Below are 7,334 nucleotides of genomic sequence, written 5' to 3' on the forward strand. Positions count from 1 at the left end.
TTTATTTTATTTTTTTTAATTGTTATTTAATATAGTGGTTTCACTTTATTGTTATGGTTCCTTTTGAAATTTATGTTGTTGCGTTGTTGCACCTACAGTCGTGGCCAAAAATATCAGCACCCTTGGTAAATATGATCAAAGAAGGGTGTGAAAATTCATCTGCTTTAATCGTTTTGCACTTTTATATAAAAAATTCACAAAAATGTATCCTTTCATTGGATAATAAGAATTTAAAACAGGGGAAATATCATTATGAAATAAATGTTTTTTTTTTTTTTCTAATACACATTGGCCACAATTAATGGCACCCTTTTATTCAGTACTTTTTGAAACCTCCATTTGCCAGATTAACAGGTCTATTTTTTTTTCTATAATGCCTGATGAGGTTAGAGAACACCTGACAAGAGATCAGAGACCATTCTTTCATCCAGAATCACTCCAGACCCTTTAGATTCCCAGCTCCATGTTGGTGCTTCTTCAGTTCACTCCTCTCATGTTCTGTAAGGTTCAGGTCAGAGGACTGGAATGGCTATAGCAGAAGCTTGGTTTTGAGCTCAGTGACCCATTTCTGTGTTGTTTTCGAGGTTTGTGTTTGGATTATTGTATGGTTGAAAGATCAAAACATGGACCATTATAAGATTTCTAACAGTCACTTGCTGATTTTTTATCTGTTGGTATTTGATAGAATCCATGATGCCATGTTTCTAAACAAGATGTCTAGGGCCTCCAGCAGAAATATAGGCCCAGAAAAAAACAAATACAGCAGTATATTTCATTGTGCACATGGGTTACTTTTTTCTCTCTGTGTTCACCTAACCCATCTTGAGTGTTTGCTGCTAAAAAAATCTCATTTTTTTGGTTTCATCTGATCATAGAAGCCATTCACATTTAAAGTTCCAGTCTTGGCTGATAACTGAATTATGCTTTAGTTTGTTTTTGAATGAGCTAGGATAATTTTTCTTGTAACCCTCCCAAACAACATGTGTTGATGTAGGTTCTGTTTGACTTTTTTTAAAAGGTTTTCTGAACCAGAGACTCCGCTATTTGCTGCAGTTCTCCAGCTGTGACCTTTGGCGAGTCTTTAGCTACTCAAACTCTCCTTCTCACCACACATTAGGACGATATAGACAAGTCCTCTTCCAAGCAGTTTTGTAACATTTTATGTTGATTGGAGATTCTTAATTATTGCCCTGATGGTGGAAATGGGAATTTTCACTGCTCTAGCTCTTTTCTTAAAGCCACTTCACCAATTTGTTAAGCTCAATTATCTCAATTATCACATCAGAAATACATTCTTTGGTTTTTCTCATTGTGATGAATGATAAAGGGAATTTGGGCTTTGTTTTCCCTCCTCTTTATATTTCTGTGAAACAGGTAGCCATAGCCATAGCTGGATAATTTCATGTTTATAATCAAGCTTGAGTGCTCAAAATTGTGAATTTGAATGGGAATATACTTCAGAGATATTTTACTCATAAAAATTTCTAGGGGGGCCAATAATTGTGTCCAATGAGCATTTGAGAAAAAACTTTTCATTTCTTATTATCCAATGAAAGGATACATTTTTGTGAATATTTTTTTAAATAAAATATCAAAAGGATTAACAATGAATTTTCACAACCTTCTTTGGTCACTTTTACAAAGGGTGCCAATATTTTGGGCCACGACTGTACCTGCTTTCATTAGAGTGTTAGAATAAGTTGATGTTCTTGCAAAGTTACTTGTAGTCAGTCAAACATATTCTGGGAGAGCATCAGAATTAGAAATTAAGCAGACAGTCTATTAGTACTATAATGAGAGTTAGTTGACATGTAAGTGCAATACTTATATTGTCAATAGAATATTCAAAAGGGACTATGAAAATAAAGTGTTATGACTTTAATTTGACCCATGACCATTCATGAACCATAACAGTTTATATAAATTGATATCCAATCTGTCACAGTTTTCTGTCTTTCTGTCACAGTCTTATGTCTTTCTGTCACAGTCTTCTGTGAGTGTTGTGTTTGTTTGGTGCCATGTGCTTTTGTCCTGTCTCTTTTCTGACCCCGCCCACCTTGTCACCTCAACGTCTTGTAAGTGTTACTGGTTCTCGTGTTTTTTTGCATCTTGGTTTTGTTTTTGCCGTGTTGGCTTTTTTGTTCTTAGACTCCAGAGGGTTAAAGTTAATCTTCCCTGCATTTAGACCCAGACCCTGTTCTTTCTTTGCTGGCCCGTGACACAATCTTGTTTGCAATATAATGCAATTCAAACACTCTCAAACATTTTAAGACATATTTAGGAGGATCAAAACAGTATTGCTTACTTAATTCTGGGCTGGAAACATTGTTTATCAAAACATAAACTTGTTGATCTTTGTGTTGGAAAGTAAAGTGAGTGCATGCAGACAATGCAAGCATTACTGTTTATTGTACAGTCTTATAATTATGCAATATAAATGTCTAATTCCTTTGCTATAATTTAGTCTGTTCTTATATATGTTTTTTTTTAATATATAAAATAATTGATCAGATTGATTGCTGCTTCTTACTTGCATTTTTCATATTTAAAGTACATTCTAGTTAAAAATTTAAAATTACAAATTTCATATTTAAATGTTGATCTCATCCATCAATGATGAATATGCTTCAACTTTTTCTGTGTATGGATTTTGTGAATAAGCACTACAGAATAATACAAGTTAATTTAAAGTATATTATTGTTTATTTTATTTGGATTTTTATTATTATTATGATTATTATTTGTATTTTTTTTATTTTTTTTGCCACCCCCCCCATAATCCCACGCCCAAACATAATGCAACACGGTGACATCGCGCTATTGCGCCATTTTGCGACTACTTGGCGGTCTTTTTTGGATCGGCAGGCATCAGTTTATCAGGCGGCCTGCGGTGCACTTACAGCTCAAACTGTGGTGAGTATATCTGGATATTAGATCATGTATAACGTAAAAGTGTTTATGCCCCCCTATATAATGATATTACTTGTAATACGTATCAAATACATCGAAGTGTTTTAGCTGCAAGACCGATGGGTAGAGATAATTAATAAAAAATGGTAACGTTAACTGTTATATCCCTGAAATAAAAACGCCTGAGTCATTAAAGCCATCTAACTGTTAGCGCTGAAAAACAGTTCAAATAAAGTTTAAACTTGAGACATATGTTTTTAATTATTATATTATTATTATTATTGTTTCGAATAATTTAACGTTAAGCTTTTCATCATGAAATTTGTTCGATTCATCGCTTTTTTTTCTTCAATTGTGTCATGCGAATTAGTTATACAGGTGTTTATAGTAACTTAATATTCTGCTGTGTTTAATAAATTTTGGATCTCCTTTAGCTGTCAGATTTCTACACACGATGTAAAGAGGCTCCTTTTTTATTTATTTTAAGCAAAAACAGCCTTTTCTTCTACAAGCTCTAGTTTTATATTTGGGGTTCAAGTTTATCACTAAGGTATAGTATTTAATATAGTGTGAATTTAGGGGCTATACTATATGAGGTTATAACTTTTGTTTTGTTTTTGCTTTGTTTTGCATTTATCTCTTTGCCATGTTCTGAAGAAGCCATATTGTTGTAAGGTATGTTTTTTTGTTCATTTATAAAAGAGCCGCTAGAACAATCTGCTTTAATATATTACATTAATTAGATTAAAATATTAATAGATTGAAGGTAGTTAATCTGATTCTTCTGGTTTTCTTGTGTGCTCTTCTGTTATCCTATAATTTTGCACTTTACAGTTGCTAGCAAGGAGAAAATGAATGAAATTAATATTTACAGGCCAAGTTGTTGAAATAGTGTTGGTTTTAAATTTTGAAATTGCACAATATCAGTTGTTTGCAATAAGATAAAAACCTGCCAGTTTGGGTGAGCCTATGACTTTTAATCTAGTACCAACTGGAGGACCTGTATGATATCTGCATTATACTAGATATGATGAACACGTAACAGAAACTATAACACCTGCCTCATAATGTGTCATGTATAATTAATTATTTGGGCATTACTCTTGTATCCACAGGTTGATGAAAAATGAGGTCATGGCCTGTTTCAGTATGAAGTGGGGGAAGGGGAAGCTTGCTTTCACCAAGATCAATCTGTACACTGTTGTCACAGGTAAAACAAAATTAACATATAATACAAATATTAGCATAATATCATTGTGACATTCAGCGTTGTTTAGTTTCTGTTTTAGTTGGTTTAGTGAAAACCAGTAACCTCGTATTGTAGGTACTCATCTGTCACACAGAAATCACACAAACTTCCATATATACACTTCTTATTGATTGGCAGGTCATTCCTGTTGCCAGCCTATCTTTATTGTTCAGAACTCTAACAATTGTTTTTGCATTCTCTAACAATTGTTTTTGCATTTAATGTATTAGACATTAAATGTTAATTTACCTTAAGACACTCTGCAAAAAAATACTGCAATGTGTCTTTGTTGTCATGGTTTTCTTTTGCTAGATTGTCTGCTTAGTGTTTGTCAATTGCATCACAAGCTGAAATATATTTTGATGACTTATAGCATGTAATTTACATTCATGGCTCTTAAAGCTAGGGTAGATTTTTATTTTTTTCTAAGAAACCAAATCAATAGTGTAAGTGGTCTAAATGTATTCTGTGGAAGGCATAAAAAAGTGGTTAATGATTACATTCAGTGATTACTATAGTGCATCATATCCTATACTTACACATTTTCTTATTCAAATATTTCTTACAGAGAGTGTCCAGAAAACATCAAAAGAGACGGGGCAAATACTGCAGCAGCCACTGCCTTTTGTTTAAAATATGCCCCAGCAGAGCCGTCGCAAGGAGGGTGAGAGGCCCTGTGCAAAGTTGATGTGCGAGGCCCTCTACAATTTTGCGTGTGTGTGTGTGGTGGGGGAGGTTGCTGTAGCAAGGCAAGGCAAGTTTATTTATATAGCAAATTTCGAACAAAATGGTAATTCAAAGTGCTTTACATAAAATTAAGTAAAATAATCATGAAGAACAAAACTAAAACAAGCAATTTTAAAACTTTGGAAATTATTTAAAAATTGACTTGAATTTAAAACAGTTAGAAATAGAAAATGATCTTACAGTTAATACATAAAATACAGTGCAATCAGGTCGGACATCGCACAGTGCTCATTCAATAAATGCACAGCTAAACAGATGAGTTTTGAGTCTAGATTTAAATGTGACTAGTGTTTTAGCACATCTGATCTCTTCTGGAGGCTGATTCTGGAAGCAATGTATTTTGGTCCTAGGTCTTTGAGTGACTTCTAGACAAGTAGAAGTACTTTAAAATCAATCTTAAATGTAACTGGAAGTTAATGAGGACTGGTGTGATATGCTCAGATGTTCTAGTCAGAATCCTGGCAGCAGTGTTCTGGATGAGCTGCAGCTGTCTAATGGTCTTTTTGGGAAGGCCGGTGTGGAGCCTATTACAATAGTCCACCCTGCTGGTGATAAAGCATGAACAAGTTTCTCCAAGTCTTGGCTGGAAACAAAACATCTAATTCTTGCAATGTTTTTTAAATGATAGTATGCTGATTTAGTTACTGCTTTGACATGACTACTGAAACTAAGGTCTGTCTCCAGAATCACACCACGTTTCCTGTCTTGATTTTTAGTTGTTAGACCCCTAGAGTCAAAGTATGCATTCACCTTAAAAACTTCATCTTTGTTTCCAAATGCAATGACTTCAGTTTTTTCCTTGTTTAACTGAAGAAAGTTCTGGCACATCCAGCTATTAATTTCATCAATGCATTGGCAGAGGGAGTCAGTGGGGCTGTATTCATTTGGAGATAAGGCTAGGTAAATCTGGGTATCATCAGCATAGCTGTAATAGGCAATTAGGTTCTTTCTCATTATTTTACTTAGAGGAAGCATATACAGGCTAAACAAGAGCGGTGCAAGAATTGAACCTTGTGGGTCTCCACATATCATGGATGTCTACTTAGACTTATGCTCTCCTAGACTCACATAATGATCGCTCCTTTTTAAGTATGACCTGAACCATTTGAGTACCATCCCAGAAAGCCCGACCCAGTTTTCCAGTCTCTCTAGTAGTATGTTATGATCGACAGTGTCAAACGCAGCACTGAGATCTAGCAATACCAGCACTGATATATTGCCAGAGTCACAATTTAAGTTAATATCATTTATTATCTTAATGAGTGCTGTCTCTGTGCTGTGATGCGGTCTGAAACCAGATGTTTAAGTATTTATTCAGCTGATTAAAAACTACCTTTTCTATAATTTTGCCTATAAAAGTAAGATTAGATATTGGTCTGTAATTGCTCAAAATGGTGTTATCAAGATTGCTCTTTTTCAGGAGGGGCTTAACAGTTTTCAGGGAGTTTGGAAAAGTCCCAGAAAGAGATTTACTTCTAAACAGTTAAGCACACTTTTTAAAAAAGATGTGGGAAGTGTGTCAATATAGCAAGTTGATGATTTTAGTTGCTGCACTATGTCTTCCAAAATGTTGTTTGTTTTCTTTATTGGAGCAATATCATTAATAACATTCTTAACTTTTGAGTTGAAGGAATCAAGGAGAATATCAACAGAGTCGGCAAAAAATACTTGGTGTTAAAGATATGGCCTCCGTAAATAGTACACTAGTGTTCTTGTTAGGGCTGCACTATTAATTGCATGCAATTGTCATGCATGTCTCGTCAGTAAAGCTGGTTCTGTGATTAGCGGTGATTAGCGGTTGATGTCAATAACCTGCTTTCAAATGGAGCCGCACTTAATAGACAGAGCCGTAGTTCGCTGACAAGCTACGCAATATCACGTTCATAACCGCATGAGATTCTTCTGCGATTTTGAACGCAATAATGCACCACTTGTCAGCAAACTACGGCTCTGGTTATTAAGTGCGGCTACATTTGAAAGCATATCCTTGCATATTCCATATAAGTGGTAGCAGAGATCAATATATCAAAGAAAATACAGAAGTGATCAGATAGTACTACGTCCTTAATAACAATGAATGAAATGTTTAGAGCCCTACTGATGATTACATCTAGAGTGTGTCCACCTTTGTGTGGGTCCATGCACATGCTGAATCAAGTCAAAGGTATTTAGAACTGTTATCATTTCATTTGTAGTTTTGTTTTCTGCATTGTCTATGTGAAAATTAAAATCCCCTGCATTAGCAAAACAGTCAAACTCTGAGGAAATCATTGATAACATTTCTGTTACCTCAACAAATGCTGGAAGAGTATTTTGGAGGCCTGTAAATAATAATAAAAAGAATGTGTTGAGCACCCTTTTAGCACAATCCCTAAATATTCAAAAGACAAGTCATGACCAAATGACACTTGTTTGCATTGATAGAAAA

General features: G+C 34.6%; 1 long non-coding RNA gene across 1 annotated transcript; it reads left to right on the forward strand.

Moving 5' to 3' along the window:
* The first annotated feature begins 2,508 nt into the window (after positions 1-2,508).
* Positions 2,509-4,972, forward strand: LOC113074197 (uncharacterized). Its single transcript, XR_003280607.1, has 4 exons — positions 2,509-2,913; positions 3,568-3,585; positions 4,026-4,120; positions 4,728-4,972. It is a non-coding gene; the product is annotated as an uncharacterized LOC113074197 (long non-coding RNA).
* Positions 4,973-7,334: the final 2,362 nt, after the last annotated feature.

Source organism: Carassius auratus, unplaced genomic scaffold (genome assembly GCF_003368295.1).
Source record: "Carassius auratus strain Wakin unplaced genomic scaffold, ASM336829v1 scaf_tig00013840, whole genome shotgun sequence".
Classification (NCBI taxonomy): domain Eukaryota; kingdom Metazoa; phylum Chordata; class Actinopteri; order Cypriniformes; family Cyprinidae; genus Carassius; species Carassius auratus.